At 43.8% G+C, this 10,062-nt stretch overlaps 1 protein-coding gene across 5 annotated transcripts in view; it reads left to right on the top strand.

Annotated features, from left to right (window-relative positions):
• Positions 1-56: 56 nt before the first annotated feature.
• ADAR (adenosine deaminase RNA specific) overlaps positions 57-10,062 on the top strand; it is a 38,789-nt gene continuing 28,783 nt past the window's right edge. For 2 of the 5 annotated variants that reach the window (XM_072829584.1, XM_072829583.1), the window contains exon 1: positions 57-184. The gene's annotated coding sequence lies outside the window, so the exon portion shown is untranslated. Of the gene's footprint in view, positions 185-538; positions 696-1,766; positions 1,902-10,062 lie in introns of those variants that run through there. The other 3 variants (XM_072829582.1, XM_072829585.1, XM_072829586.1) reach the window with 3 other exon arrangements.

The following is a 10,062-nucleotide window of genomic DNA, read 5'->3' as shown; positions in this document are numbered from 1 at the left end:
GAGGCGGTGGTCACGTGGTGCGGCCGCCCACGCCCGGCGCGCCGTGACATCAGCACTCGGCGACCCGGCCATTGATTCCCGGCGGCAGCGGCGGCGGCGGCTACGTGGTGGGGGCGGGCGGGGAGGGTCCGCGGCCGTGGCAGCCTCTGGGGTCGCGCCGCGGCCCGGAGGATCACTGCACCCGGTAAGGAGGCTGTTTCCTTCCCCGCACCGCCTTCCCGACCCGAGCTGCGGCAGGAGGGGGGGTTGCGGCTGGGGGGCGGGAGGGCCGGGGACGCGCACCGGGGGTGTGCGTGCGCGTGCGTCCGGGCGCGTGCTCGTGCGCGCGCGCTCGCGTGTGTGCGGGGCGCGCGGATGCTCTGGCTCGCGTGCGGTCGCAGCCCCGCGGCTGGGTACCACCGGCGCTGCTGCCCTAGGCGCGGACCGCGGCTGGCGCGGGGCTCCTGGGGCTCGTCCGGGGCCGCGCCGCCCTGCGCCTCCCCGCCGGGACCGCTGGCGCCCGCACCGCAGCCCGGAGCGGCCTCCCGCGGGGCAGGCGTGGGCGTCCGCCGCCGACAGCCCGCAGCGGGTTGCGGCCAGCGCGGTGCCGGGTGCCTCGGCCTGGCCGTGCTGCAGGAGGCCTGGTTGCGTCACCGCCGGCCCTCCGCCGGCTCGGCGTGATTCTTGGGCCCGGCTAGAGGGTAAGCCTGCCGCAGGTGTGTGATATCAGAGTTTGGGAGACCTGCCTGTCCGGGGCAGGGCGGGGGGCCCCACAGGCGCTCGACCGGGGCGGCGGAGGCCGCGCTGCCGGAGTGGCGGACTTGGCACACAGGCCTGTGCGGTGGCTGCTGCCGGAGGGGGAGGCCGGGAGGTCACGGGCAGCGCAGCGCGCAGGAGCATCGGATGGCCGAGCTCCTCTCTTTACCTAAGGAGGCTCGTGCCCATCGTTTCAGAGCCCCCGAAAGGTCTTTTCCCTGACTTAATGAGCAGTGGCGTGCTTGCTATATGGGAAGCGGAGGACTAGGTGGAAATGGGCATGAAGGGTGCAGTCAGGTCTGCCGTTTGCCGTCTGTGTGACGTTCAGTGAGTTAACTTCTCCTCCTCACCTGGGAAGCGAGGGTCATTATATCTACTTTGCAGGGCTATTGTCAGAATTTGAAGTGTCAAGCTATTATTAGGAAGGGCACAGCACCGAGGCACTTGAATTTGCTCCCTTGCTGAAGGCTTCCCATTGGCACAGCTGATGAAGAAGAGGGGGAACTTTTTGCTGTTTTGGGTATTTGCTATTCTGCCAGATGTGATGAAGCAGACGGGGGTGGGGGGGTCGAAAGGAGGAATCTCAAAACCCATAATCTCTCTACTAGAGATCTTGTAAAATTTTAGAACTGGAAAGAGGCTAAGGCCTCACGTTCTGAATTATAGCTTCTTTTTGTTGAGCACTTGTTATGTGCATGACACCGTATCAAACACTTTATATCCGCTAATGTAATACTTCCAGCAACACGGTACAATAACTAAGCATATCCCCATTTTCCAGATGCAGAACATGAGTCTTGGTCCAAATCCTGACACTAGTTGATAGCAGAACTGGAACTTGAACCCAGGCTTCTCAGGCTGTGTGGAATTTGGGTCTTGTTATTTATCAGAGACTAGAATCCTAGCGGTGTGAATCTGCTGTAGTGGGGCAAGGGAAGCATAAGCAGAGTTTAGAGAGCCAATATTTGCTTCAAGAATAATATTTCAAATTGTTCAGTGATAAATTATCTTTTATTTTACATTTTACCCAGCATTGTCCAGATGTGAACCAAGATTTGGCCTTTTCACCCAGAGAAAAAGGAAAGGCTCATGGGCACACAGTGCTGGGATCGTGGGCACACAGTAGGTATTTGGCAAATACCTGTGGAAAGAAGAAAAAACTTGAGGTATTGTTATTTCTGCCAGAATGAGACCCATTGCTTCCTTAAGCTAGCCATTCTTATACCATAACAGTATAATATTAGCATCTTTCTTAAACGTGGGTTTAAAGATTTGAAGCTGTATTTCAGACCAAGATTGGTCTTATTATCTATGACCAACTGATTAGAGTTTTCAAATATATGAACAAGAGGATCTGAGCTTTCGGCATCTGTAGTGATCTCTTGAGACACAGCAGTTTATTTTGCATTAACATCTGTTATAATTGGACCATAATAGGTCCAGCTGCCTGGTGAGTTTTCTGGAGAACACTGGATGATTTTTTTGGTACAGGCTGAATAGTTCAAAATATTAAGGTGGTGGCAACATGGCAACATTAAATATTTAGGAGACACCTGTGACCAAGGTGCATTAATGTGGGGATAGTAAACTGGTGTTAAACAGATGATATTCTTGGTGTCTTTGATCAGCTGTTCTGTGTTAGTTCTCTGTTTGAAGATGACTTAGGGCTATAGAGTGGGTTATACAAACTCAGGTTTATGTTACTAATCCATATAGACTGACTTACACACACATATCCCAGGACCTGTTATTGCTGCTCTGTACCCTCCCAGATGCCTGAAAGCCCCCTATTTCACTGTCTTTATCAAACTTAATGGGAAAAACTCTAACATAATCTAGGCTCCCATTCCCCTGTACACTATCACAACCACACACACAGTGAACCTCTTTCCCCCAAAAAAGGGTATGTTAATCTAGTTGCAAATGGTAGAAACCCAACATAAACTAAGTTAAACAAAAAAAGAGTTCCCCTTCCCTCACTTTGATAATGTAACCAGGAAGTCCAAAGATGAGCTTCAGGCATGGCTGGATCATGAGGCTGAAATAATGTCATGAAGACTCTCCTGGTCCTGCCTTTCTCTGCTCCTTTTTGTTTATTATTATCATCCTCATTTTATCCTGCTGCTTTCTTTACACACACTAAAAAAGCTGAGCACCGGGAGACCCAAGCCAGTGACTTTCCAGTTAGTTCTCTTCTGCCTTGTAACTAATCACAATGGCCAGGGAGACAGGGATGCCATGGTTGGACAGATCTGTGTCACAGGTCCACTCCTGGGATGAAGAAGCAATCTGCTCCTCCATAACCACATGGGATGACTACTGTATGCATGCCTGTGCACAGCCACACTCATAGCCACTTGGAAGCCCTTCCAGAGCCCTCCGACTAGAACTAAACCCCCCTGGTTTTGTCCGTTGAGTCGTTGCTGTGTTGTGGCACTGATCCTGAGCCTTCTAGCCGTCCCACACTTGTGCGGTGGCTGCATCTGCCCTGCCCCACTGCTTCGTCCGATGACTGCCTTCTGGACTCAGGGCATGCTTCTCCCGGAAGCCTTCCTTAACCTCCATCAATGAGTTAGGCTTCCTCCCTGTTCATGGGTAAACACCTGAACACAGCCCTGTTGTCGATTTGATTACTCCCATCCTTAGTTGGCATCATTTCTCTTTTTAACAGTTGTAACCAATTGGTGTGTATTTATTTGTTTATTGCCTATCTCTCCTCATTAAAACATCAACTTTATGAAAATAATGAGGATAAGAATTTTTGTTTCATTTACTGCTGTATCTTTAGGACCTAGGACAGTGCCTGACACGTACTATGTGCTTAATAAATGTTTATTAAATGAACGAATGAAAATCTGCCCACAGGGAGAAAATGCTGACATCGTGTTGATGAGGACTCCAGTCTGCATGATAGATACAGTTCTCAGTATAAATGTCTGTAAACTCCAGTCCTGCGGGTCCACCGTGGAAAGGCAGAACCTGTCCCCAAGTGCCTGCAGAGGCCAAGGGTCAGGCCCCAAGGAGAAGCCACCTTGAAGCTCAACCCCATGAAATGTTTCCCTCCCCACCCAAACCTCTTTAAGCTATGATGGGTTGTATACGGAGGATTTTCCCAATTTATTTTTAAAACATTAATTTGAGCACTTACAATGTGCCAGGCACTGTTCTAAGCCTTTTATAAATAACTCATTCTTCAACTGGAGTTTTGGGAACAAGGGTTGTGAACTTTAAAACTTTTTTAAAATACCAAAACACTCAAGAAAGGCTAAAAAATACCAATTAGAGGGATGCCTGTCTGGCTCAGTCGGAGGAGCAGGTGACTCCTGATCTTGAGGGTGAGTGCAAGTCCCAGGTTGGATGTAGAGTACTTAAAATCTTAAAAAAAAAAAAACCCCAGTTAGGAAATTCTGAAAGCAGTGAGACCCCTCCATGCAGCCCATCTCACCCTCTAGAGGTAGAGCTACCACCTCTGCTGTGTGTCTCCTTCCTGACCTTACAGTTTTAATTGCAGCATTAAAGAAATGAAATTATATGTACATATCCATATGTGTATACGTGTATGGGTACAGAGACCTCCATCTGTACTGTGTCTGGTGGATTTGGTTGTCACCCAATGCAGCCAGGCTCTGTGTGCCCCTCCGCCTTTCCCCTTCTGCCACCTGCACCACTGCTCCCTGAGACGCAAAGCTGCCCTGCCATGGGGGGCTGCAGCACAGTGGCTCAGGGGACCTTCAAGACAGGGGTTGTTCAGGGGTTGCCCCTCCGCCCACATCTGTACCCAGCACCCCGCAGAGCACATCCGTTTTTCCTGGTTACTGCACCTTCCCTGGCAGAAACCCTACCCAAGTCATGCCCACTCCCTCGAGTTTCTTCTTGTAACACAAACAAGTAGTTCTGGTAGCAGGGGAGACTTGAGGGGGGAGGGCTCATGTTTAAGCCCCCACTTAACCTCCACCTGCAGCACCCCACCCCTTCAGGTGTCGTCCTGACACCCTTCTAGAAAAGTGAGTGCAGGTGCCCCAGGCTGCCCACCCTCCAGGATTGGGTATTTTAACTAAAGAAGGAAAATCTTCACCACATTGAAAAATAGTGTCTAGCTTTAATTTGCATCTTTTGTTATGATGAGTTTGAATTCTTTTTGCATATGCTTACCATTTTTATTTCTATTTTTAAGTTCTCAGTTAATATTTGTCTATTAATTGCATTTTTTAAAATAAATTATACAGATTCCCTAAAAAACCTGAGTATGTGCTCATGAGAAAAACAAACAAAAAACTTCATTTACTGTGAATATTTTTCTAATTTGTTTGCCATCTACTTTTGGCTTTTTCATTAAACATGCAAAACCTATTTTTCATTATTCTGTAGACAAATTTTGTACTTTTTTATTTCTTCTTTTGCTTGTAAGCTTTAAAATGTTTTTCTTCATTCTGTATTCTAGTATTTTATGTTTTGCTTTTTTTATTACCTTAAAAAGCTAATATTCAGTTTTATTTCCCATTTTAACAAAATATTTGATGCAAATATGTGTAATGTCTTAAATAAAATAAGTTTGAATTAGATGAAGGTCTATGTTTTATTTTACATTACATTAGTGTATATATCATTTTAAAATGATTTTCCAGAATATCAAAGCTTGTTTCTTGAAGCTGAGGTTGAAATGTATGTATGATTCTCATAATTGATGTTGTTAGCACACCCATGAACTGCCATGTGGGTGGTGTTTACCTGTGGCTGCTGCTCTAGTTTCACTGGCAGCTTTTCCCTGTGGAGCCACAATAATGAGTTTACCTCCTTCCAGTTCCCTCATCCCACTGTTTCCCTAAGACTCTTTTATTATGATATAATTTTATTCAATAGACAGCAGATGTTTCAATGAATATTGACAAATATATCTAGCCATTTAATCACAATCCAGATCAGGAAAATAAAGCACTTCCATCACCCCCAGAAGGTTCCCTTATGCCCCTCTGTAGTCATCAGTGTCCCCAAAGGTCTGTCATCAGCACAGATGAGTTGTGGTGCTCTGAAGCCTCTCGCGGTGGAATCCTGCAACACACTTCTGTGTGTGGCTTCCTTCAGCAGGGCTCAAACCTTGCCCTCTGTGTAAACGTGCACCAGCGTGTGTGCTCTTCACATGACGGACATTTGGTTTGTGTCCAGTTGAAGACTTTTAAGAATAAAGCTCTATGAATATTTTTTCTTTCTTTCTTTTCTTTTCTTTTCTTTTCTTTTCTTTTCTTTTCTTTTCTTTTCTTTTCTTCTCTTCTCTTTTCTTTTCTTTTCTTTTTTTTCTTTTCTTTTCTTTTCTTTTCTTTTTTCTTTTCTTTCTCTTTCTTTCTTTCTTTCTTTCTTTCTTTCTTTCTTTCTTTCTTTCTTTCTTTCTTTCTTTCATTGAGGTACAGAACATATAACCTGAAATTTATGTCTTACTGTTTCCAAGCTTACTGTTTGGAACTTTTCCATGGTGCAACAGTATATCTACATTTGCATCATGAAACATCGGAACTTTTTCTCTTGCAAATTCGAAACTCTGTACCCATTAGACCACACAGCTCCCGCTTTCCTCTTTTACCCCTGGCTCTGGGAACGTTCTTACAGAAGCCTCTCTGTGACTGTTTCTTTGTATTTTCCTTGCTAAGTATGCAGGAGTACAGTAGCTGAGTGTGAGGGCAGTTGCATGCCGTGCCTTAGGAGGAGCTGCCAAACCACTTCCAAAACGGCAGCCATTCGTGTCACAACCAACAGTGTCCGAGAGCCTCGCTGCCCTGTGTCCTCACCCAATTTAGCTTTTGTGAGTTTTCTTATTTTAGCTCTACTGAGAACTATGAAGTGCTGCCTTACAGTGTTAGCACCAAGTATTTTAATCCTTTATTTACATGGCTGCTTCCATTACAAGACTGTGCTTCTTAAGGACAAGTTTCATGCCATTTGTATTTATCTCTTTATTCTTACTGATTCCCCACCCCCATTTGGGGGGTGATAGATGCTTTAGAACAAAAAACTTGACAATTGTAGGAAACTATAAAATTGAGTAAGATCACTTGGTGATCTTCCCTCTCGACGTCCATACACATTGGTGTCTCTTGTACTGTGCTGTATTACTTGACCCACACATTTGTTGCATCTTGCGTGGGGCAACTCAGCCGCTTAGCTGTGTCCTGTGTCCTTGCGTCCGCTGTGCTGTCTCAGGGCACCACCTCTTCACGGCAAGGAATGCAGTCAGCTGGGTGTGCTTCATTAACCAGAACTGTCACATGCATTCTTGGCAAGAAAATGGAATCGCCAAGAGGAGTTTATTAGACTAATTACAGTCCTCCCTCTGGGTCTGGGGAGGGACCCTGGCCTCAGAGAAAGGTGCACCGAGTCAGGGCTGTCTCAGAAGGAAGGCAGGTGGTCAGCAGTACCTGCTACTTAGGCCTGTTGTTTCCCAAAGCTAAAATTGTTCTCTATTTACAAGTTTATGTTATGTTCCTTTACTATGATTTACACATTCTCCGTGGCATTAACTGTCTATACCACTTTTGTGTGTTGTGTAATTTATACTGTTCCAGCATCTACACGATCATGTCTGCAGTTGGAGACATTAAAGCCATTCTCAGTGGTTTCCTGTTGTAAACAATGCTATAGCAAACTTAAGTCTTCATACTAGATTTCAAATTCTCTTTTCAAGGTAGATTTTTATGATTTTATTATTTTTATTAAGAATAACTAGTGATAGGATTACTTTTTTTTAAAGTAGGCTCCACACCCAGCATGGAGCCCACCATGGGGCTTGAACTCATAACCCTGAAATCAAGACCTGAGCTGAGATCAAGAGTTGGACGTACAACTGACAGAGCCACCCAGGAGCCCCTATGATTACATTATTAATAATAATGGTTTAAAAAAAATAATGGTTTTGACTATGAACTGAGGTTATGGACATTGAAGACATTGGACATATAGTGTCCAATTACTTCATTAAACAGTGGAACCCATCATTGGTCTTACCGCCAATATAGTCAAGTGTCTATTGCTCCTCCTCTCCTCGCTGTTTCCTTTTCTCCCTCTATTCCACAAATATTTGTTGAGCACCATCTATTGCCAGAGGACTGAGCTGGGTCATGGAAGTATGAGACATTTGCTCAGGAGAGGCAGACGTGATGAGTAATTAAGTGATCATGCAAATATGTGATTTGTGATAAAGACTGTGAAGAAAGCTTTCCTATGGTTATGGGTACTATAAATTTTATATGGCTTCTGCCCTCTGGCATAGGGACAGGACTAGAGGAGAAAACTGTGACTTGGCTTTTTCAAGGCTGCAAAAGTACTCTGTGGCTGTTGGACAAACAGAATGGAAGGTATCTTTTGTGAAGCCTGATTAGGGGAGGTTTGGCCAGGAAGTGGGGGCATTCTGCAGACCTGGTTATGACCTTGGGTCTTGATCCAAAAACCAGTGGGTAGCCATAAAAGGTTTAAAGAAGGGAGATGGCAGTGACTCAATCATAGCTGAGAATATTTTGGATAGAGCCAGAGTAGATTCCTAGAGTCCAACATTAGATTGTGAAGGTAAGTAAGCGTGGAGTCCCCAACTAGCACTGAGTAATCTCATTTTTTTATTACCAATTTTATGAATGATGATGTAAATCATACTACATTTTCATGTTGTTAGTTATTAGTATAATTGAATATTTTCCCAAGTGTTTGATAGGCATTTGTACTTTGGTATATTTGTGTGATTACCTTTTTTATTGACTGTAGTTTTAGTGGGGACAGCTTAGTGTAGTGGCCAAGACCACCTGCTTTGGAGCCAAAATGCCTGACTCTGAGTCCTGGCTCTGCCAGCTGCTGGCTGTATTACCTTGAACAACCTCTGTGGCCTTTGGTCTGTCTCTGTTTCCTCTTCTGTAACATGGGGTCAACAGTAGTGTATCTCTCTCATAGATGATTTTGGGGATTAAAGGATAAACTACAGTGTTGGAACCTCTGACATATTAAATAATATATTTAATATATATTTATATAATATATAATATAAAATTTATAAATATATAAATTATTTATAATATATATTATATATATATATATATAAAGATTTTATTAATTTATTCATGAGAGACACAGAGGGAGAGGCAGAGACATAGGCAGAGGGAGAAGCAGGCTCCCTGGGGGAGCCCGATGAGGGACTCGATCCCAGGACCCCAGGATCACAACCTGAGCCAAAGGCAGACGCTCAACCACTGAGACACCAGGCACTCTTATTAATATATTTTTAAACTTATTTTCGAACAGTGTCATATCTTTTGAAGTACGAAACTTATCTGCAGTGAAGAGATGTCCTTCTCTTTTCTGATATCTTCCATTGCTATGAAATAAGTCCTACATACTTTGTTTTTTAGTGTTTTTATTTAAAATACAGATAATCCTTTAATCCATTTGTAATTTATTCTGGCTGATTAATGTAAGGCAAGGCTCTAAATAGATTGTTTCCCCCAAAAAAGCCTCTGAATTGGCTGAGCTCCATGTTTTGACATACCCTTCCTCCCCTACAGTGCTTTTGGCGTCCTGTCCTGCATTGGGCCCATACATACACTGAGGTCTATTTAGGGAATATGGTTCTGCTCTGTCAGTCTTTAGCTCCATTCTTATATGATACCAGTACTGCCATGAATTAATTAGTGTAACTGTCTTCATTTTGTCAAATAGTGACTCCTTACTGCTCTAACCTCCTTAGATTTTGCAGTAAACTGTTATTTAATTTGGCTCTACTTGGCATTCATAGGCTGTTCCACTGTCCTATTTGGGGTTGGCATATCCTACTTAAGATATATATTCTTCAGCAGAGTTTTATACCTTTCCACATGTAGACTGTTCACATTTCTTGAGATTATTCCTAGATGTTTCTCTCTTCTTTTTTTTTTTTTTTGATGTTTTATTTGCTATTAAGAATATAGTATTTTTATCCTACATATAAGGAACAGGTTGTGTTTTGTGTATTTTTCTTATATCCAGCCATATTCCTTGACTGCTGTTGATTCTAAGAGTTTTTATTCTGCTGATCAGTTAGTTTTGATATTATCTGCACATAATCTGGTTTTTCTTTATATTTTAATTTACCTCATATTTCTGTTTTCCATTATAAAATACACTAGAATCTCCAAAGCAATTTTAATACCATATTTTTTTCATTCTAAGACTGTTGAACATAGAACATGCTACTGATTCAATAATCGCTTTTGGGGGCTACCATATGAAATGTACCGCACATTGTAATTCACATTACAATATCAGAAATGTTAGGAGTGCATCTCAGAATTGAAGAAATAAGATAATAGTAGTAATGGT

Source organism: Canis lupus, chromosome 6 (assembly GCF_048164855.1).
Source record: "Canis lupus baileyi chromosome 6, mCanLup2.hap1, whole genome shotgun sequence".
NCBI classification, from domain to species: domain Eukaryota; kingdom Metazoa; phylum Chordata; class Mammalia; order Carnivora; family Canidae; genus Canis; species Canis lupus.
The sequence above is the reverse complement of the archived record's forward strand: the minus strand, read 5'-3'. Positions and strand labels throughout refer to the sequence as shown.